The 23,778-nt window shown below is 45.6% G+C and overlaps 1 long non-coding RNA gene across 3 annotated transcripts in view; it reads left to right on the top strand.

The window, feature by feature from the left end:
* The first annotated feature begins 1,279 nt into the window (after positions 1-1,279).
* The window catches only part of LOC149329631 (uncharacterized), a 51,626-nt gene continuing 29,127 nt past the window's right edge, over positions 1,280-23,778 (top strand). The window contains exons 1-3 of one of the 3 annotated variants that reach the window (XR_016285448.1): positions 1,280-1,360; positions 2,466-2,576; positions 16,545-16,915. This is a non-coding gene — a long non-coding RNA (uncharacterized LOC149329631). Of the gene's footprint in view, positions 1,361-2,465; positions 2,577-11,007; positions 11,057-16,544; positions 16,916-23,778 lie in introns of those variants that run through there. The other 2 variants (XR_016285449.1, XR_016285450.1) reach the window with 2 other exon arrangements.

The following is a 23,778-nucleotide window of genomic DNA, read 5'->3' as shown; positions in this document are numbered from 1 at the left end:
CTTTCAAGAACGCTTGCAACATCGAATGGCAATTCATTCCCGCCACCTGCATAGAGGCGATTACAAACCCCGCCAGCCCAGGAGAAATAAGCCGGGTGCCGCTTCCAAACCTGTCTTCCAGCTTAAAATAAATAGAATTTGCACATGGCATGCTTACACGGAGAAAAATTTGGGATTTACCTTTCTCAGCTCGAGCAGAATACGCCAACGCTTTTTCGAGGTGGTGACCCTGCTAAAAACAATCGCCGCGAGAGGCGTCAATCGTCGAAAGCACGTTGTGGGCATTTAAAGCACTGCATCCAAAGCAAAACTGTCGCAAAAGTAGGCCCTCACAGCATACATGTATATTTAGCCGGGGTATGTTGCGTATTTAGCGAATGGAACATATGTGATGGTGCACGGTGGCCAAAGAGTTGCGAAGTCATCTGACCAATGGTCGTCCTATTTAGTTTCATTAGCATGGTATGCAAACTATTTCCTATTAAGGAAGTAGGCTGCTACCCAAGTGCGATGGACATTGAGAGGATTCCGAGACGTGTCCAATGATAAATCATCGGCCACTGCAGTGTCCCCTGCGCTTCCTGCGGGAGAGGAATCAACGCTGGCTCACAGGGCTTTCGCTTGTACCCCACTAATGGATGAAATAGCATGCACTTCTTTCCATCTATTCTTCCGAAGCGTACAACTGGTCGAATATTCTTGAGAAATTGGAAGGCCCAGCATCAGGTTTGAAGTGCTCTCGTTTCAATGATGTTTTCCGAGGGTCCTCAACAGTGTGAGACTTGTCCTGCAGCCGACGTTGACGAAATGGTCCAAGCAAAGAAAGTCGTTTTCGGAAAGTGTCTTATGTCGATCGAGATAGCTGTGCCGCACTGACCCATGCCCTCTAGAGATTGCTATCCTTTCGAAAGGGTATCACAGCTCGTCAGCGCCACACACGATGTGTTACACGGTGGAGGCACACTCTAATTAACTTTTGCAACAATTTTTATCCGAGCAAATACCCCCTGCGTCCTGTTTCGCCGGTCACAAAACTACATATTGCAATGCAGCAGATTGAAGTGGCCAGCTACCATATAGTACACCAGGTGACTGTGCTATCCGTGCTTCCGCTACTTGAAGGACGCATCGATGCAGCTGCAGCAGGGGCGCGCCGTAGGTGACACCGGGCTAACCGCGTGCTGTGAAAAAGTGTGACGTCATGGCTGCCAAGAGGCTGCTGTGTCAAGCCCCCCTAATGAACTTGCGCAGGTCACGACTGTATGCAAAAGCGGCGTTCGATGACTGAAGGTGCTGGACGCGTTCTCCAAGTGCGGCTTCGGACGGCACAGAGCTCACCGTCGCCGAGGACAGGCACACGGTGAGCAGCTCACTCATTTCAGCCCGCGCGAGAATGCCGCACCCACAGCTATACGGTATGTAGACGAAGCACGAGCACGTACAGTCGGACGAGTAAAAGCAGGACAGCGTAGAGTGAAATTTTAGTGCGAAACACTGACTAAAAAATTTGGCTGTGGCTTAGCTAAGGTTAAGCCTGGATATCTCAAAGCGAAAAGCTCTCGCTGCTTTTCAGCCAACTCCCAAGCTACCACTTCTGGATCGGTGTTGATGATGATGACGATGTCCTCAGGCTTAATGGCACATACCCATGGCTGGGGATTGGCCAGGGTGTTTCTGTGCCGTCCGACTGTTGCTTTTTCTTCTCCTTCTATGGCGAGTGTCTGCGCCTGTTCTATGAGGAAGCGCGCCTTATGTACCCCTCCTTTCAAATGCGCACTGCGCACGGATGTGGCGAAAGGTCAAACGCTAAACAGAGCGTATTTCTCTTTGACCAAAAATGCCCTACATGAGGCACACACCCTACCCACGGTTTCACTCAACTTTGTACCAAAATATATGTCCAACCATAATTGACCAAGCCAAACACGATGGCGACCTCCAAATTTGAATTGAGGCATTTCCAAAGTATGATCCGGGCCACACCCGAAATTTGACCTTAGCCTATTGGGACCAAAGAATACTTGGTGTAGGCAAAAACTAGAGCTTTCGCACTAGTAGGTTTAACAAAGTTAAAACCCTGACATCTTTTCTTGGATGCGTTTAGTATGCGCTCCCTGTACTGTCACAGTTGTGTTGTAACCATATGTTTATGAACTTTCATAAGGCAACCATTTTTGGTGTATTAATGATGGACCAATCATGCTCTTCAGTGTGATTTTTGCAATGGAATGACTAATTTTCACAAAACTACCTGGGGCAGAGAGACGACGACAGAACGAGCGTTTTCTCTCAAGTGCTACTTATAGTATACAAGCCACGAAGCTATCCAAACTTGCATTACTGGAAAGACGCGCCGACGCAGCTGCAGTAGGGGCTCGCCGTTGCTCGCACCGCGCTAACCATGTGCTCTGGAAAAGTGTGACATCAGGGCTGCTGTTTGAAGACCCCGTAACGAATTTGCGCAGGACACGACTGTTTACGAGCGCGGCGTTGGATGCCTGGAGGTGCTGGACGTGTTCTCCACGTAGCTCCAAGTGCAGCTTCGGATGGCAGAGCTCACCGAAGACAAGCACACGGTGAGCACATCATTCATTTCAGGCCGCGCAAGAATGCAGCACAGTTTACTGAATGGTCTGTAGACGAAGCACAAACTCTGACAGTAGGGCGAGTAGCAACAGGACTGCGGAAAGCGCAGTTTTTTTATATGTCTATAGTATGTGCTCCTCATGCATACAGCGACAGCGGTGTTGCAGCCGTGATATATATGAAGTATCACAAGGAAACCTGTTTTTGGTATACTGAGAGAGCAATCATGCTTGTGTGTGATTCTTGAAGTGAAGCGATAACCTTGACAGGAAGGCCTGAAGCAGAGAGACGACAAACAGAACGAGCGAATACTTTCAACCGTTTTATTTTTTTGGCGGGAAAACCTTTTCTAGGAATGGCGGAGGGTGGGCACACACAGCTATGCCTGTGCTGTCTTGGTGAGCTTGACGGATAGGCTGCTCACATAGTCATCCGTCAGTGCATGTCAGTAGGACACGCACGAAGGTATACGTCGTCCAGAAAGCGTACCCCCCCCCCCCCCTTCCTAAGAGGCCATTCACAACCAACAGGCTCATCTCCACCGTCACTTACACCATATACCACTCACCAAGGAGTCGAACAATACATTCAGACAGAAGAATTCCACACCAAACGCAGTTACGCAGGAACAAGCAACCTGTACATTAAAGGGGTCATTTATGATCTCCCAACAAATCGTGGCGTTCTAGCCACGACCGTTGTTATGCATACTTAAAAAAAGAAGCAGGGCTCTACGTGGGCATTTTAGCTAAAAATTGCAATTTGAAGTTGACTCTAAGCCCCTCCCCCGACAGCGCCGCCGTCTGGTGAAAAACCGATGAAAAATCACCTTGACACATTACAGTTAAGCCGCCGAGATCGGCAGTAGACAGAAAAGGGAAGGACACGGACCTCTGTTGTCTTTGTCCCCCTGCCGTCACTCCCCCCCCCCCCTTTACCCTCAGCACTCCTATCCCGAAGAGCGAGCCACCCATCCCCTACGCTCGTTACGAGGAGTGCGCAGTTCACTCGTTCAGTTGAGAGAAAGCACGTGAGCGTTGGTTCACGGCGTCATGAATCGCGAGCGCGTTAGTCTTACCTGACCACCACACGGTACAGCACAAGTTTTAAAAATTCAATTACAAATTACTCGTTGCACCAAATGACCTCATGCCCAGTTGTTCCAAGAGTCATAGCGAACAAAATGAGTCTGAAAAACGCAGTCATAACCCATTTAAATGTTATTCGGTGACAGCACCCACACATCACACAGCCATCCTCACTCCTTAAACCTTACCAGTTATCAACAGTACACCGACACAAACCTAAACACACCCGCAAGAATCGGCACGTGTTACATGCGGGCCCTCGGTGACCTTGCTTACATATGCAAGCCCGCACGTCTTGGTTAAGCCACAGGGTGTCTTAGCAGATTATCTCGGCAGCAACCTCCCCATCTTTATCACTACCCATACATTCAAAACCAAACTATTTCTTCCCCACTCTTCTCTTCCGTGATATGTCAGCGCACATTAAAGAACCCCAGGTGGTCGAAATTTCCGGAGCCCTCCACTACGGCGTCCCTCATAGCCTGAGTCGCTTTGGCACGTTAAACTCCAATAACCCAAAGCACTCAACTCCTCTGAGAGCGAGACAAACTTGGCTCTCATCTTGCGCCAGAACCAGCTCCCTGGGCGAGTAGGATTGAGCAAGCTTTACACACCCCCAGCAAACGAGTCAAGAAGATTATTCAATTTGATCTACAAAAGACACAAAGTGAACAAGGAAGGGGAAGGGGGCTTCTGTTCACCTGGGCCATACGAAGTCTTCTTGCCGAAACGCTGGTAAGCACCCAGAGGCTTTTCTCTTCCTTGTTCTCTTTGTGATTGCGAGAACCGTCTCGCTACCTTGATCTACAAAAAGGGCACTGACATCAACCGAACTCTACAAGACATATGCACTGCGAAAACAATTCTATCGATTGGGACGGAATCACTTGTCCTGGGCCCCCTCGGCCTAATCCGAACCTCGACAAGGACAACACCCTTGATGAAGTCGAACGATCACTGATTACCATACGCCACCCAACAACCCCCGGACCAGACCACATGACACACAGGGTCCTCCGCAACTTTGACGACACCTCACTTTAGGAACTGATGGAGCGCTGCCCTCCACCTGGAAACATGCACACATCACTTTTATTCCCAAACCCAGCAAGGCAGTCATCCTCCGAAACCTTTGCCCTGTCTTCCTCATCAGTTGCGTGAAAAAACTGTTTGAACATGTTTTCCAGCAGCACTATACCATCCGTCCCCATCCAGCTCAGGTATGTTGGTGAGTTGTTTAGCCAGGAACTGCACCTTGTGGAGTGTTCTGGATTGGGAGGGTTAATAAAGGTGACATTCCACAAGGTGCAGTTCTCTGCTCCCTCCTACTGAAAATAGCGTTAGCACTATCATACCTGACCTCCGCGCGGCACTATACACCTACGACACCACTTCATGGACGACAAAAGGCTCCATAGGAGAGGCATAAAATACTTTACAATATACAATTGATATTATCACTTCGAAACTGACCTTTATGGGCCTTAAATGTTTTCCATTCAAATGATCACTCCACGTGATCAGACAACTTCCTCGGGTTCTACGCATACACTGCGACACACCCCTGGCCAACAGACTCGGAATCCTTGGCCTCTATATATACAAGACACTTTGGGTGCCACCCTCATATAGAACTCCTAGACAAGGAAACCGAAATTAACGGCAGGCTTAATTCGCAGATTTGCTATATGCAATCACGGCCTGTCGAAGAGGGGAACCCTTAACATGACAGACGCCCGAATCACCAGCCGATTGAGTTATCACCTTTCCTACCACTTGCTCATCAAAACACAACAAGATAAAGCTGATGTCCTTATCATAAATGCGACCGCCTGAGCACTCCGCCTGCAACTGTCAGTTTGGTACGTTCCTTATTAGATTATGGGTTCACTGTACGGTTGGGCAGGTCTGTCATGCCGTAAAAATTGGATCGAGTACAAAACTGAGGCCTAGCGCTCTCATGTGGCGCATACAGAACAACTCCCATAGTCAACCTCTGTGCAGAAATAAATGAAACCTCCCTTGAATACAGAAGAATCGCTACCAAAACATATATACTATCCAGTTGTGGCTAAATGTCGTTGTTGAATATTATTTACCCACAAACCGCAAGCTACCTGGCCACTGGTATTGCGATTCGAAGAGATATGCCAGAATCTCAATATACAGGACACATTACCTGACAAATAGATTCACAACAGCGCTACGGAACGAGGACAGAAGGAACACGAAAAACACAGGACGGGCGCTGTCCTGACATTTGTGCAGCTGCAGGAAAAATAGTAAACGAGAATCTCACGAACAGTATTATTTACACAGGCCCCCTAAGGGTACTGACGTCTCTTCACTCTAGAAGTGCAATCACTCCGTCACTGGGTGACACCATTCACAACATGGCAAAAGACAAAATTATGCTGGGTCCCCAGTCATGTCAGAATGAAAGGCAACGACAGAGCAGATTTGTGCGCTGCTGAAGCTTGTGGGAAGACAAAATAAACAATGTATACCATTTAAGGATTGCACGAATTTAGTACAACGTAAATTAACAAAAAAAAAGGGCATTCGCCTTGGAAAAACGAAGTAAATAGCAAACTGCGCTTGGTAAAGATAGCTTTAGGGTGAATGGAAGTCATGTGTGCAGCAGGAACGTTTCAAGCAAGTGGTTCTCTGTCATCTCCGAATAGGCCACACACACCTTACGGACCAATTCCTGCTAACAAAACAAGACAACAAGGATAGCTGCTGAGGTTTCCAACCCCCTTTAAAGGTTTTACTATTAGCCATTTCTAGAAATTCTTTCCTATGTGATCACTAGGTCGCACTAACGTTTTAGGCCCCCTACACCACCGATGATTCTTCACTTTTCTATAAAATTCAGCGGAAAAATTTTCGTAACACCGTATGCTTGGCGCATGATGGCCGTAGTTGCCTGTGCGCCATAAAACACTACACACACACCAACCGCCCGATGCATCCCGAGGTCTGATGGCAACATCAGACAAACCGTTGCATCTCCCCCTCCGTCCCAAAGCAGAAGAAGCCCCAGCTTGTTCATCCTCAACACGTACAGCGCGCCAAAAAGCAGCGGAGCCCCCCCCCCCCCCCCCTTCGCCCCCTCCGCTTGCGGTTATTACAAAAGTGCTAAACAACCGCGCGAAGAACCCGAGGAGATTTTAACGCAAGAAACGTAAGCTGGGGTTACAAGCAAAAGTGCAGAAAAGAATCGCAACACTGGACATTAATGCAAAATGAGGCCCTAACCCGTTAACGATACACAACAGCGCGCAGCTAAACACCAACCCAATCCCACGATCACCAAAAACATCGCACAGTGTTTGTGAACCAACACGCAGACCTCCCTAGGCAGCGACGACTACAACATTCAAACAACTACCGCACTGAAGTAAATCTCTCCCTCTGTAAAAAGGACACTAAAAATCACAGACTGGGATAAATTCAGGAATCTCCAGAAGAAATCCACTACTGAGATAGAGAACCTTGCAAACTGGGTGAATGCACTCACATAGGACGTCGGAAGTGCCACATCCCGAGTAATCGGGAAACGAAAATCGTGGACAGCAGACTTGTCCACATGTGGGAAACACACTCCAGTATGCAAAAAAGATGGCTGAAAAACAAACACGGCCTCTTAAACTAAGGATAGCAGCCTTAGGAAAAAGATTGAAGCACACGCAGTACACCTAACCCGTCAACAGTGGGACCAGATTTGCAACTGCATGGAAGCAAATCTGGATTTGCTTCCATGCGGTTGCAAATCTGGGACTGAAAAACACGTGGAAGCTTCTATGTTGCCTCTTAGAAGCATAAAACACTAAAGACTCCCAACAACGTAACGTAAATCGCAGCGCCAAGAAATTAAATGTGGAAGACAGCGCTTTGATCCAAAACTTAAAAGACGGGTATCTCACAACCACAGCTAGAAGCCTACCCCTCAAATACTCAAGCCCTCTGAACCCCGCGTTTGACGAAGACATATCGACAAGGGAAGTGAGAGTAGGTATGCACAAGCTGCGCACCATGTCGGCGCCTGGCGCGGATAAAATCACCAACAAAACATTACTGAACCTGGACGAAAATTTGGTTCAAGCCGTAACCAAGCTTTTCGATGAACACTGGAGAGGGGCACCCCCTCCCGGAATGGACCTACGCTAAGGTCACCTTTATTCTAAAACCAGGTAAACCAGTTCAATTGGCAAGCCTCCGTTCCATGTCGGTCACCTCGTGCCTAGGAAAACTGTACGAACACGCTATCCTCGGCCGTTTCCAAACCCACATGCAAAAACACAGCCTCTTCCCCCATGCGAGGCTGGGATTTAGAAGCAAACTGTACACGACGCAGGACGTGATGCTTCAAATCTCAGAAGTAGGGGTGTGCGAATATCAAATTTTTCGAATACGAATCGAATACGAATTATCAAGGACAGACACATTTAACCACTACAAAACATTTATTTGAGCACCCAAGAACATCACAGTTCAACTATCAGTGATGAAATGAGCACGAAAGGTGCGTGTGGCTGCACAAAAAGTATCAGTCTCGAGCACTGTTCTTAGAAGAGTGAAAATATCAGAGAAGGTGGCTAGGACACAGCATTGATCAAGGCTAGCTTGCCATAAGCACAAAAGCGCGTTGCTGGGATGAACATAAAAGGTTGTCGGCTGCTCTACTTGGTCAGGCAGAAGTAGTTCCCTTCTAGCTGAAACAACTTCTCCAGCTACAGAAAATGCCCTCTCAATTGGCACTGAACTGGCTCGTATTGCGAGGTATTTCGTGCACTGCTCTGACTATACCAGCTTCGCAGGTATAGCCACAAAAAAGTTCACCAGTGCAGTCAGCTACTGCATGGCCCAACTGTAGTGCCTAGAACCCAACGTTACGCATTGCTCTGGGCGCCGCCATGTTGTTATGTCTCTGTCGATAGGACTTGCGGACCGAAATGAACGCCGGTGCTCGCAGTAGAATATTCGGCTAGACACGAATATTCACGTCGTGTCGAATAATCGAAACAACACGAATATGTGGATTTCGAATCGAACACGATTAATAAAAAAATAATATTTGAATTATATTCGAAAATTTCGAATATTCGCACACCCCTACTCAGAAGAAATTCTACACCTGAGACACGGCAGACGCACGAAACCAAACTAAACGCACTATCTTACTGAGGTGTAGGGGCTAGAACACACGCGTATTTAACCGCCTTTATGAGTAACAGGACGGCGGAGATATGGTTTGGGTCCACACAATCCCCCTCGTTAGCTCTAGAAAGCAGGGGCACATCTCAAGGCTGAGTTTTATCTCCACTACTCTTCGACACCACTCCCATACCCATGGGCCGAAAATTAGAGCGGATCCCACTCCTACGCAGACGACCACGGCAAATTGCCGGCGAAATGGGGAAAGCCTCCAAGCGGAAGCGGTACGGACTGCGTGGCCTGTATAGGCCTTGCACACTCGCTGACCGAATCCTGCTGCTCCACCCGACTGCGGGCCGTCACAAAAAGGGAAAACCCTCTATACAAGTGACGGTCGACGGCCTCCCAGTATCGGAGGTACAGAAACTCCGCATCTGGGAACGTTTGTCCAAACACACGGTCATGACACATCAAAGCAACAGGCTAATAAAAAAAATGCCAAACAAGCATTCGTGATTAGCAGAATGGTATACTCACTGCCCTATATTCCACCTCACAAAGGATAAAAGAGGAAAGAGTAAACGTGCTAATAAGACAAGGAGAGACGATCTCGCCTATGCTATTAACCGCATGTTTACAGGAGGTATTCCGGGGCCCGAATGTGAACAGATGGGGATAAGATTTAGCGGAGAATACCTTAGTAATCTGCGATTCGCTGATGATATTGCCTTGCTAAGTCGATCAGGTATGACTGCAAAGTATGATCAATGAGTTATACTCAACCGTCTAGGAAGAAAATATGGCTGTTTAGGGCAGTAGTGACAGCCGATCATGATCATGAGAGGGAACTAACTAGAAGAATAAGAATGAGGTGAAGCGCATAAGGCAGTTTACCAATACCCCTCAAGAGAGAAGTCTACAACCAATGTATCTTACCGGTACTCACCTATGGGGCAGAAGCGTGGAGGGTAACAAAGAGGTTTGGTTTTGTTTATGGTGTTTAACGTCCCATAGCGACTAAGGCTATGAGAGACGCCGTAGTGGAGGGCTCCGGAAATTTCGACCACCTGGGGTTCTTTAACGTGCACTGACATCGCACAGTACACGGGCCTCGAAGTTTCTCCTCCAAATAAATTCAACCACCGCGGCCGGGATCGAACCCGCGTCTTTCGGGCTAGCAGCTGAGCACCATAGCCACTGAGCCACCGCGGCGGCTAACAAAGAGGGTTCAGCTTAAAGACAACGCAGCGAGCTATGCAAAGAAAAATAATAGGCGTGACGTTAACAAACGCGGGTTAATGACATTCTAGTCGAAATCAAGAGGCAGAAATGGGCATGTAATGCGAAGGCAAGATAACCGCTGGCCCTGATGGGTAACGGAGTGGATTCTAAGAGAAGGCAAGCTCAGCAGGAGGTTGCAGAAAGTTAAGTGGGAGGATGAGATCAAGAAATGTGTAGTAATACGGTGGCCGCAGCTGGGAAAGGACAGGGTAAATTGGAGAGACATGGGAGCGGCTTTGTCCTGCAGTGGGCGTAGTCAGGCTGATGCTGATGACAAATCGGGCCTAAATCCGCCTCAAGGGACTTCAACCAACAGGCTCCTCCGCATGGTGGGTCCGTAACACTCTACAAGAACTGTCTGAAGTCCGTTGTACTGCTGGCTATCCTCCACAAACACAGGCAGATACATCCCAAGCCCCCCCCCCCCCCCCCCCCCCCCCCCCCCCCCCCTGGACAACACCCTCAGCAAATCACGGAAAACCTAATCGTCCACCCAACCAACAACCGGGAAAGAGCTGATTTCACTTCATTTTTTGCTTGAAAGTAAAGTTGTTACTAACACCATGCTACAAATGATTTTCCCGCCTGAAGAATAAGTAATGGAAACCGAGTGCTCGTTCTGTCAAAGGTAACGTTTACATTTCGAAAATGCTATAGCAACTGGCCCGAATAATCGGGTGAGTGTAAGTGTCAGCTCCGAACTGAATTCTCGAAAACTGCACAAGTGTGCTTTCGGTGAAGAGTGAGTGTTATGAAAAGTACGAGAGACTGATGTTATATTCCGAGGGTTGCCTTGCGTGAGCAATACGAAGTCGAAGGCAGGATGAACGTTATAATTGTAATAAAAAAAGAAAAAGAAATGAGCAAAGTTTTTGCATTGACTGCTGCGGAGACATACAGGCCGGAATGTATTGCGAAACCTCCCCCGGTCTGGTTCCGGTCCTAGGCCCGAGCTAAATGATGCAAGTGCTCTCAGCGGGTGTGTGGACGACCGTACGCAGAAAATGTTTTAGAAGGCTAGGCCATTAGGGTGTGTCCCCGAAGACAATACAGGATTTCTTAAAAATAAAAGTAATGAGTTAGAACACTTTTTTTTTGGCTTAGAATTGTCAGCTGAGTATTACATCAGAATACAGCTAACACATTCTAAATAGCAGGCTGATTAACAAATACTCATTAGCTGTCTTTTTTAACTATTACTAGTAGGCTGCTTAGTTAATGAGACCCCTGTAGCCTATCGTAATTTCTACATCAGTTTTTATAATTTCGAAAATACGCTTACCCTCGACGGTGTGGGCCAACAAATCTTGGCTATTTCGACGAGTTACGTGGCAACATCGAGGCAAAATGCACGCTCTTTCAAGAAGCTTGGAGGCACAGCAAACTCCCTAGTGCATGTAAGACGTCGAAACCGACAACGTTTGTTGTGCCACAGCGCTGAGGGCAGCCGTTATTATTGTAAAAACTTTGGATGCTACTGTGGGCTGCAGGCCTCTTAAAGGTGCAGTGAAGCGAAATCTGAACTCGTCTTTTTGCCGCGGGAGCTCAATCTACACGTTTCTCGCATTCCTAGAAACTGCGATTTATTGCCCTGTGTGGTCGATTTCCCTAATTAAATCAAATTAACGTCCGGCTCCCACCTTTTTTTTTTGAATTCTCCCCGTACGGTGAGCGGAGTCGACGAACGCGCCACCCAGTGCCGTGGCGGCTTGCCGCTGTGCCATCGGCGGAGTAATACGTATGCTTCGTCTCACAAGATGTTTGCAGCACTACGGAAGGCAGAGCACTCTCGTCCAATCAGGGCTGCAGGAACACAAAAAATAGTCCCTCGAATATTTGAGCAGTGTAGGACTATTAATCAAACAATGAGCACAGCAATTGAAAGCATAATGTGGACTAAGCCGCCGCGGTGGCTCAGTGGCTATGGTGCTCGGCTGCTGGCCCGAAAGACGTGGGTTCGATCCCGGCCGCGGCGGCGGAATTTCTGTGGAGGAGAAATTCGAGGCCCGTGTACTGTGCGATGTCAGTGCACGTTAAAGAACCCCAGGTGGTCGAAATTTCCGGAAACCTCCACTACGGCGTCTCTCATAGCCTTAGTCGCTTTGGGACGTTAAACCCCATAAACCAAACCAAACCATAATGTGGACTGGTAGATTTAGGTGGTATAGAGTGCTTCAATCACTGGTGAAATTAACAGACAAAGCCCGTACGAACACAGCTCTGCGGAGGCAGTGATGCATCGCCATTTTCCAACATGGCGCCGTCCGAGTCGGTAGTGTCGTCAGTGTGCCCTACACCGACAGTGCGCTGTTTTTCTAAGCAGACCATCGCAGTTGGCTTCTTGAAGTGCTTCGTCTCGAGAACGGGGGCAGTTCAAGTACGAATGCGCTCACCAAGAGGAGAGCAAAACTCACTCAGGTGAGCGAGCGAACGCTTTACCAGTGGACAACGCAGACGTTGAAGGCGGGCCGAATGTTGTCCCTGAAGAAGCCGGCTGCGTTACACCGATGGACAACGCGCCATATCATTCTGTGAAGCAGGATAAAGTGCGGCGGATGACTAGCCTCAAAAAAAGACATAGACTGGGCTGCCTGGAAAACGGGTCGCGTGGAGTAGCGACATGGTGAAGGCCGAGCTCATGAAGCTTGGCAACAACGTGAACGCAGGTGGGGACCGATACCGTGTGGACTGCAGCGCCGAAGCTGCTGGCCGTCTCGATGTGCGCTTGCCACCCTACCACTGACAATCGAGTTTGTTTGGAGCGATGTCAAGGGCTTCGTCGCCAGTTAAAACAAGACGCTTAAGCTCTAAGACGTGGAGCCTCTGGTTTGGCAAGGCATAATGCATGTGACTACTGAGAAATGGAAGAATTACGTGCAGCATGCTATTAGTGAGGAAGATGGGATGAGGAAACTGGACCATGTCATTGACGATGCTGTTGACCAAGGACCATCTATTGTTGTCAACCTGGACGACGGCACAAACCAGCAGAGTTGAGTGGAGTTGGGATGAGCCCCATTAATGTGCTAACGTACGCGCGAAAGTCGGAGTACCCTCGCAGCGTCTCTCATGAGATATTGCAGACACCGTAGCAGACGGCTCCGGATTAATTTTGACCGCTTGTGCGTTGACTTTAACGCATCGCATGGGGTTTTGCATTTCGCCAACATTGACATTCGGCTGCCCCGGCCTGCATTTGACCCTTGCATTTGCTTAATAGTGTAGTGGCCATGCTGGAATAAATAAATTCATTTACACATAGCAGGAACATTGAAAATAACTGTGACGTGACAACAGAGGAAATGATACAAACAGGTGGCGACAGAAAAAAAAGAAAAAGTGGGGCCAGTGCGTCTGCCTGTACAAAAATAAACAGACGTCAAGCGCCCCCTCCTAGATGTACAAAGAAGCTAATTAGCAGTACGCCTTCTTTTATATGGAACAAGCCACCTGAATCGAGCAACAGGCGCGTAGGAACACACTAATGTAGTGCGCGCCATCCTGATTGGACGAGAGAGCTCTACCTTTCGTAGTGCTGCAAACATGTAGTGAGACAGAGTATAGTAGCAAATAGTCCGCGCGTATTTTTATTTCTGCGGGCCTATTTTGCGACTATATTATCTGCGAATGAAACTATTTATTCGCGGAAACCAAAAAGACTAAATAAAGCGAAAGCAAAGCTTCCACGGGACTGGCTGAAGGCACTCCACGCATTGGTCGACTACGCCCACCGTACGGGGCAGAAGTCAAAAAATAATGGCGGGAGCCGGACGTTAATTCGATTGAATTAGAGAAATCGGCCACACAAGACAATAAGTCGCAGTTTCTACGTGTTCAGATTTTTCTTCACTGCACCTTTAATAATGAAGGTTTGTAACAGTAACAGTTTAGAAGATAGCTATTGAATATTGGTTTATCGTCTTGCTAGATAGCACGTAGTAGCTGCATTCTGATGTACTATACCGCCGACAGTGCGAAAAAAGTGCTTTTCGAACACAGAAAGCCTATTTTAGAAGAAAAAAAGATGTGTAAAGTCTGAAGTTGAACACTCACTATATACATCCTTCGCGGTCGCGTTTTGCTAGTTTCCCGGCAGCTGCGCACCACTGCCTGCAGGCTTCTCTAGAGCGAAGTAGTTGCTATGGAGGTTAGAACATGCAGAAACTGCAAAATCGAAGCGGCGGAATGTCGGCGCGAGAAAAACGGGTTTCCACGGGCCAAACCAAAGATACGGTGTACGCGAGACGACTGCGCTGCATGAGTAAATTCAGCGGGGAACTACTGATTGCGACCGCAGGACGGTGCTGGAGGTGCCGTGGAGGACAGCTGCGAGCGTACATCGAGCGGACATCCGGAAACGCGACGTACGCGTCTGGTGTTTTGTTCCTGGATAATTGTTTTAGCATCCTCTCATATCCTGATGTCCCGTAAAAAAAAAAAAAAAAGGTCTGCCTAGTGTCTTTCTGATGTGTGCTCGCTGCGGTCTATTATGGTATTTGCAGCGGCATGCCTATTAATATAACGATATAAAATGATCATCATAAAAGGAAATTGTTTACAGTGGCTGCGGTCCTCATCGACTCTCTCTGCACTTTCCCCATGTTTGTGACATGCAATATTGCTGTAGCACCGCGTGAACTGCACAATGTAGAACTACGTAGCGCATTCAAGACGGAGGCCAGTAATTAGAGAAGACTCGCTAAGTGTTAACGCTTCCACTTACCGGATTCTCGCAGACTTTTGTGGCAAGTGGCCATCAATTCGGCAGTTGCAACGGACTGTGATAATTGGAAGTGGTGAGCCATTCGCACAAGGAGAGTAAATTCCAATGATTGTCTGCAGCCTGCACCTTACGTTGCTCAGTTGTAGCAAGGCGATATGGACCAGCTGGCAAAGCAATAACTAGAGCTAGTGAATTTTACGTTGTGCAGTGCGCGCGCTAATACAGCAACAATACAAGACACGAAGATGTTGACAGTGCAGAGAGAGACAATGAGGAGTGCAGCCGCTGTATTGTGCGTACTTTCATGAATGTGCTAGATATTATGATACGAAAGGGCACGCTGCTGCAGGTGCCTGAAAGACCGCAGCAAGCACACACTGGGCAGAAATACGAATCACACTGCGTACGCCCTTTTTCTCTTTTTTTTTTTTTATGGAACATCAGGATATGAGTGCATTAAAAAAAACCGTACGTAGCGTTTTCGGATGCATTTCAGTATAAACATGCTGCTGCAGGTACCGTAGAAGTCCGTAATAGCAACCAAACACCGGCCAGACATCCGAAAGGCATCACGTACCCTTCTTTTTTTGTTTGCTGGACGTTTTGTTTCTCATGAACGTTCATGGAACAAAACGTCCAGTAAAAAAAAAAGAGCGTGTGTACGTGGTGTCTCTCGGACGTCTCGTCAGTGTGTGGTTGCTGCGGACTTCTGCGGTGCCTGCAGCAGCGTGCGCACTCCTCCCTCGAATTCGGAACGATGGGAAAGAAAAAAAGAAACTTCCTCCCCCGAGGAAACCTCCGCTGGAGCAACGGGCATCCGCCCTCTGGATACCCGGGGGACAGCGAGAAGAAGAGCTGTGCGAAAAAGCACAGATCCTCCCCTTGTCCTCCACACACGGCGGCCGAGTTGTGACGCTGGTGGGATCACCAGGCGCAGTATTTTCGACAGCGATCCGCTGTGCCTGCGCTGGGAATCGAACCAAGGTCGGTGGGGATATTCGCCCAAGCATTGCCAACTGGCGCGCTGACCACTCGGCTACCGTGCGGCTCTGGTTCTTGACGGCGTCCGCGAGTGCTGATAGAAGGGAAGCGAAGAAGACCGAAAGCGAGCATGCGCGGGGGATGCGGTTATCTCGGCATCGGGCGTGGAGCGGCCGCACTAGGGCGGAAGTGCGATAGCGCGTGGGGCACCAGCCCCGTCATGGTGGTTCGTCCGTGCAGATAAAAGAAAGGTCGGAATGCCAAAGCCGCAACTTGAAACACGATCGGTGCGATTGTGCGGCGGTGAAAAAGGTGGCCGCGCGGCGAGGCAAAATGGCCGGGAACCTTTTGAACGGGAATGGCTTTGTTGTAGGTGTAGAAGCGCAAGCCAAAACTTGTGGGATGCTTTAGCGTACGTATACAGTAGCACGCAAAAGCGTTGGAGGGTTGTTACATTTGGGATTCCTGGTGCCCCGTATCGGTGAGATTGACAGGTCGGGAAGGGACCTGTCGGTAATGGCGCGCGCAAAGGAGCGCTGTTTCTGTGAGCGAAACGTATGTAACCTCCTGGTAATTAATGATTCGTGAATGGCAGACATTTACTGGCATGTGCGTGGCCTACCGCACAGAGATGCTTCCGTACTAATAATGGCAGTGTCACGTGCATTGAATGAGGAATGCGTCATCGGAGTTGTAACGACCATATGTAATCTCCACCCTCGCAGGCAGTGGCACGGATGGGAGGTGCAGAGATTTCAGTCCCAGGCCGAGGACAAGGAGGTGCGTGGACATTGGTCGTGGTGGGGCCACTACCCAGCGTGGAGTGCTCTTTCACACCTGCACGAAGGGACAGCAGGATATAAGTTACTTCAAGAAACACAAGGTTGCCACGGCAGTGCCATCGCGAGAGACCACTTCAAATTCGCAGGAGTTCGTAGGATTATCAGGTGCTAGACAGAGTGTGATGGGTTTCATTTATTCATTATACACTGTTCACTTTCCATTTGAGACACTAGACAGTGTAATGGATATCATGTATCCGGTATACCCTCTTAATTTTCCATTTCAGAAAATAGACTGTGTAACTGGTCTCTTTTGTTCAGTATACACTGTTCATTTTCCATTTCAGACACTAGACTGTGTAACTGGTCTCTTTTGTTCAGTATACACTGTTCATTTTCCATTTCAGACACTAGACTGTGTAACTGGTCTCTTTTGTTCAGTATACACTGTTCATTTTCCATTTCAGACACTAGACTGTGTAACTGGTCTCTTTTGTTCAGTATACACTGTTCATTTGCCATTTCAGACACTAGGCTGTGTAACTGGTCTCTTTCGTTCAGTATACACTGTTCATTTTCCATTTCAGACACTAGGCTGTGTAACTGGTCTCTTTCGTTCAGTATACACTGTTCATTTTCCATTTCAGACACTAGGCTGTGTAACTGGTCTCTTTCGTTCAGTATACACTGTTCATTTGCCATTTCAGACACTAGGCTGTGTAACTGGTCTCTTTCGTTCAGTATACACTGTTCATTTTCCATTTCAGACACTAGGCTGTGTAACTGGTCTCTTTCGTTCAGTATACACTGTTCATTTGCCATTTCAGACACTAGGCTGTGTAACTGGTCTCTTTCGTTCAGTATACACTGTTCATTTGCCATTTCAGACACTAGGCTGTGTAACTGGTCTCTTTCGTTCAGTATACACTGTTCATTTGCCATTTCAGACACTAGGCTGTGTAACTGGTCTCTTTCGTTCAGTATACACTGTTCATTTGCCATTTCAGACACTAGGCTGTGTAACTGGTCTCTTTCGTTCAGTATACACTGTTCATTTGCCATTTCAGACACTAGGCTGTGTAACTGGTCTCTTTCGTTCAGTATACACTGTTCATTTGCCATTTCAGACACTAGGCTGTGTAACTGGTCTCTTTCGTTCAGTATACACTGTTCATTTCCCATTTCAGACACTAGGCTGTGTAACTGGTCTCTTTCGTTCAGTATACACTGTTCATTTGCCATTTCAGACACTGGACTGTGTGACCGGTCTCTTTCGTCCAGTATACACTGTTCATTTTTTATTTGAGGTACTAGACAGTGTGATGGGTTTCATGTATTCAGTATACACTTTCCATTTTCTATCTGAGGTACTAGACAGTGTGATGGGTTTCATGTATTCAGTATTCACTGTTCATTTTCCATTTCAGGTACTAGACAGTGTGATGGGTTTCATGTATTCAGTATACACTCATTATTTTCCATTTCAGACACTAGGCTGTGTAACTGGTCTCTTTCGTTCAGTATACACTGTTCATTTGCCATTTCAGACACTAGGCTGTGTAACTGGTCTCTTTCGTTCAGTATACACTGTTCATTTTACATTTCAGACACTAGACTGTGTAATGGATATCATGTATTCGGTATACACTCTTTATTTTCCATTTCAGACACTGGACTGTGTGACCGGTCTCTTTCGTCCAGTATACACTGTTCATTTTTTATTTGAGGTACTAGACAGTGTGATGGGTTTCATGTATTCAGTATACACTGTTCATTTTCCATTTCAGACACTAGACTGTGTAACTGGTCTCTTTCGTTCAGTATACACTGTTCATTTTTTATTTGAGGTACTAGACAGTGTGATGGGTTTCATGTATTCAGTATACACTGTCCTATTTCTATCTGAGGTACTAGACAGTGTGATGGGTTTCATGTATTCAGTATTCACTGTTCATTTTCCATTTCAGGTACTAGACAGTGTGATGGGTTTCATGTATTCAGTATACACTCATTATTTTCCATTTCAGACACTAGGCTGTGTAACTGGTCTCTTTCGTTCAGTATACACTGTTCATTTGCCATTTCAGACACTAGGCTGTGTAACTGGTCTCTTTCGTTCAGTATACACTGTTCATTTTACATTTCAGACACTAGACTGTGTAATGGATATCATGTATTCGGTATACACTCTTTATTTTCCATTTCAGACACTGGACTGTGTGACCGGTCTCTTTCGTCCAGTATACACTGTTCATTTTTTATTTGAGGTACTAGACAGTGTGATGGGTTTCATGTATTCAGTATACACTGTTCATTTTCCATTTCAGACACTAGACTGTGTAACTGGTCTCTTTCGTTCAGTATACACTGTTCATTTTTTATTTGAGGTACTAGACAGTGTGATGGGTTTCATGTATTCAGTATACACTGTCCTATTTCTATCTGAGGTACTAGACAGTGTGATGGGTTTCATGTATTCAGTATTCACTGTTCATTTTCCATTTCAGGTACTAGACAGTGTGATGGGTTTCATGTATTCAGTATACACTCATTATTTTCCATTTCAGACACTAGGCTGTGTAACTGGTCTCTTTCGTTCAGTATACACTGTTCATTTGCCATTTCAGACACTAGGCTGTGTAACTGGTCTCTTTCGTTCAGTATACACTGTTCATTTTACATTTCAGACACTAGACTGTGTAATGGATATCATGTATTCGGTATACACTCTTTATTTTCCATTTCAGACACTGGACTGTGTGACCGGTCTCTTTCGTCCAGTATACACTGTTCATTTTTTATTTGAGGTACTAGACAGTGTGATGGGTTTCATGTATTCAGTATACACTGTTCATTTTCCATTTCAGACACTAGACTGTGTAACTGGTCTCTTTCGTGCAGTATACACTGTTCATTGTCCATTTCAGACAGTAGACTGTGTAACTGGTCTCTTTCGTTCAGTATACACTGTTCATTTTCCATTTCAGACACGAGACTGTGTAACTGGTCTCTCTCGTTCAGTATACACTGTCCATTTTCTATCTGAGGTACTAGACAGTGTGATGGGTTTCATGTATTCAGTATTCACTGTTCATTTTCCATTTCAGGTACTAGACAGTGTGATGGGTTGCATGTATTCAGTATTCACTGTTCATTTTCCACTTCAGGTACTAGACAGTGTGATGGGTTTCATGTATTCAGTATACACTCATTATTTTCCATTTCAGACACTAGACTGTGTAACTGGTCTCATTCGTTCAGTATACACTCTTCATTTTCCATTTCAGACACGAGACTGTGTAACTGGTCTCTCTCGTTCAGTATACACTGTTCATTTTCTATCTGAGGTACTAGACAGTGTGATGGGTTTCATGTATTCAGTATTCACTGTTCATTTTCCATTTCAGACACTAGACTGTGTAACTGGTCTCATTCGTTCAGTATTCACTGTTCATTTTCCATTTCAGACACTATACTGTGTAACTGGTCTCATTCGTTCAGTATATACTCTTTATTTTCCATTTCAGACACTAGACTGTGTAACTGGTCTCATTCGTTCAGTATATACTCTCCATTTTCCATTTCAGGTACTAGACAGTGTGATGGGTTTCATGTATTCGGTATAGACTGTTCATTTTCCATTTCAGGTACTAGACAATGGGATGGGTGTCATGTTTTCAGTATACACTGTTCATTTTCCATTTTAGACACTAGACTGTGTAACTGGTCTCTTTCGTTCAGTATACACTGTTCATTTTCCATTTCAGACACTAGACAGTGTGACTGGTCTCTTTCGTTCAGTATACACTGTTCATTTTCCATTTCAGACACTAGACAGTGTGACTGGTCTCTTTCGTTCAGTATACACTGTTCATTTTCCATTTCAGACACTAGACAGTGTGACTGGTCTCTTTCGTTCAGTATACACTCTTCATTTTCCATTTTAGACACTAGACAGTGTAACTGGTCTCTTTCGTTTAGTATACACTGTTCATTTTCCTTTTCAGACACTATACTGTGTAACTGGTCTCATTCGTTCAGTATATACTCTTTATTTTCCATTTCAGACACTAGACTGTGTAACTGGTCTCATTCGTTCAGTATATACTCTCCATTTTCCATTTCAGGTACTAGACAGTGTGATGGGTTTCATGTATTCGGTATAGACTGTTCATTTTCCATTTCAGGTACTAGACAGTGTGATGGGTTTCATGTATTCGGTATAGACTGTTCATTTTCCATTTCAGGTACTAGACAGTGTAATGGATATCATGTATCCGGTATACCCTCTTAATTTTCCATTTCAGAAAATAGACTGTGTAACTGGTCTCTTTTGTTCAGTATACACTGTTCATTTTCCATTTCAGACACTAGACTGTGTAACTGGTCTCTTTCGTTCAGTATACACTGTTCATTTTCCATTTCAGACACTAGACTGTGTAACTGGTCTCTTTCGTTCAGTATACACTGTTCATTTTCCATTTCAGACACTAGACTGTGTAACTGGTCTCTTTCGTTCAGTATACACTGTTCATTTTCCATTTCAGACACTAGGCTGTGTAACTGGTCTCTTTCGTTCAGTATACACTGTTCATTTGCCATTTCAGACACTAGGCTGTGTAACTGGTCTCTTTCGTTCAGTATACACTGTTCATTTGCCATTTCAGACACTAGGCTGTGTAACTGGTCTCTTTCGTTCAGTATACACTGTTCATTTGCCATTTCAGACACTAGGCTGTGTAACTGGTCTCTTTCGTTCAGTATACACTGTTCATTTGCCATTTCAGACACTAGGCTGTGTAACTGGTCTCTTTCGTTCAGTATACACTGTTCATTTGCCATTTCAGACACTAGGCTGTGTAACTGGTCTCTTTCGTTCAGTATACACTGTTCATTTGCCATTTCAGACACTAGGCTGTGTAACTGGTCTCTTTCGTTCAGTATACACTGTTCATTTGCCATTTCAGACACTAGGCTGTGTAACTGGTCTCTTTCGTTCAGTATACACTGTTCATTTGCCATTTCAGACACTGGACTGTGTGACCGGTCTCTTTCGTCCAGTATACACTGTTCATTTTTTATTTGAGGTACTAGACTGTGTAATGGATATCATGTATTCGGTATACACTCTTTATTTTCCATTTCAGACACTGGACTGTGTGACCGGTCTCTTTCGTCCAGTATACACTGTTCATTTTTTATTTGAGGTACTAGACAGTGTGATGGGTTTCATGTATTCAGTATACACTGTTCATTTTCCATTTCAGACACGAGACTGTGTAACTGGTCTCTCTCGTTCAGTATACACTGTTCATTGTCCATTTCAGACAGTAGACTGTGTAACTGGTCTCTTTCGTTCAGTATACACTGTTCATTTTCCATTTCAGACACGAGACTGTGTAACTGGTCTCTCTCGTTCAGTATACACTGTTCATTTTCCATTTCAGACACGAGACTGTGTAACTGGTCTCTCTCGTTCAGTATACACTGTCCATTTTCTATCTGAGGTACTAGACAGTGTGATGGGTTTCATGTATTCAGTATTCACTGTTCATTTTCCATTTCAGACACGAGACTGTGTAACTGGTCTCTCTCGTTCAGTATACACTGTTCATTTTCCATTTCAGACACGAGACTGTGTAACTGGTCTCTCTCGTTCAGTATACACTGTCCATTTTCTATCTGAGGTACTAGACAGTGTGATGGGTTTCATGTATTCAGTATTCACTGTTCATTTTCCATTTCAGGTACTAGACAGTGTGATGGGTTGCATGTATTCAGTATTCACTGTTCATTTTCCATTTCAGGTACTAGACAGTGTGATGGGTTTCATGTATTCAGTATACACTCATTATTTTCCATTTCAGACACTAGGCTGTGTAACTGGTCTCTTTCGTTCAGTATACACTGTTCATTTGCCATTTCAGACACTAGGCTGTGTAACTGGTCTCTTTCGTTCAGTATACACTGTTCATTTTACATTTCAGACACTAGACTGTGTAATGGATATCATGTGTTCGGTATACACTCTTTATTTTCCATTTCAGACACTGGACTGTGTGACCGGTCTCTTTCGTCCAGTATACACTGTTCATTTTTTATTTGAGGTACTAGACAGTGTGATGGGTTTCATGTATTCAGTATACACTGTTCATTTTCCATTTCAGACACTAGACTGTGTAACTGGTCTCTTTCGTTCAGTATACACTGTTCATTGTCCATTTCAGACAGTAGACTGTGTAACTGGTCTCATTCGTTCAGTATACACTCTTCATTTTCCATTTCAGACACGAGACTGTGTAACTGGTCTCTCTCGTTCAGTATACACTGTTCATTTTCTATCTGAGGTACTAGACAGTGTGATGGGTTTCATGTATTCAGTATTCACTGTTCATTTTCCATTTCAGACACTAGACTGTGTAACTGGTCTCATTCGTTCAGTATTCACTGTTCATTTTCCATTTCAGACACTATACTGTGTAACTGGTCTCATTCGTTCAGTATTCACTGTTCATTTTCCATTTCAGACACTATACTGTGTAACTGGCCTCATTCGTTCAGTATATACTCTTTATTTTCCATTTCAGACACTAGACTGTGTAACTGGTCTCATTCGTTCAGTATATACTCTCCATTTTCCATTTCAGGTACTAGACAGTGTGATGGGTTTCATGTATTCGGTATAGACTGTTCATTTTCCATTTCAGGTACTAGACAGTGTGATGGGTTTCATGTATTCGGTATAGACTGTTCATTTTCCATTTCAGGTACTAGACAATGGGATGGGTGTCATGTTTTCAGTATACACTGTTCATTTTCCATTTTAGACACTAGACTGTGTAACTGGTCTCTTTCGTTCAGTATACACTGTTCATTTTCCATTTCAGACACTAGACAGTGTGACTGGTCTCTTTCGTTCAGTATACACTGTTCATTTTCCATTTCAGACACTAGACAGTGTGACTGGTCTCTTTCGTTCAGTATACACTCTTCATTTTCCATTTTAGACACTAGACAGTGTAACTGGTCTCTTTCGTTTAGTATACACTGTTCATTTTCCTTTTCAGACACTATACTGTGTAACTGGTCTCATTCGTTCAGTATATACTCTTTATTTTCCATTTCAGACACTAGACTGTGTAACTGGTCTCATTCGTTCAGTATATACTCTCCATTT

The sequence above is a fragment of the Amblyomma mixtum genome, chromosome 9 (assembly GCF_055824585.1).
Source record: "Amblyomma mixtum isolate Tamu chromosome 9, ASM5582458v1, whole genome shotgun sequence".
NCBI lineage: Eukaryota > Metazoa > Arthropoda > Arachnida > Ixodida > Ixodidae > Amblyomma > Amblyomma mixtum.
This window is presented reverse-complemented; position numbering and strand designations above follow the sequence as displayed.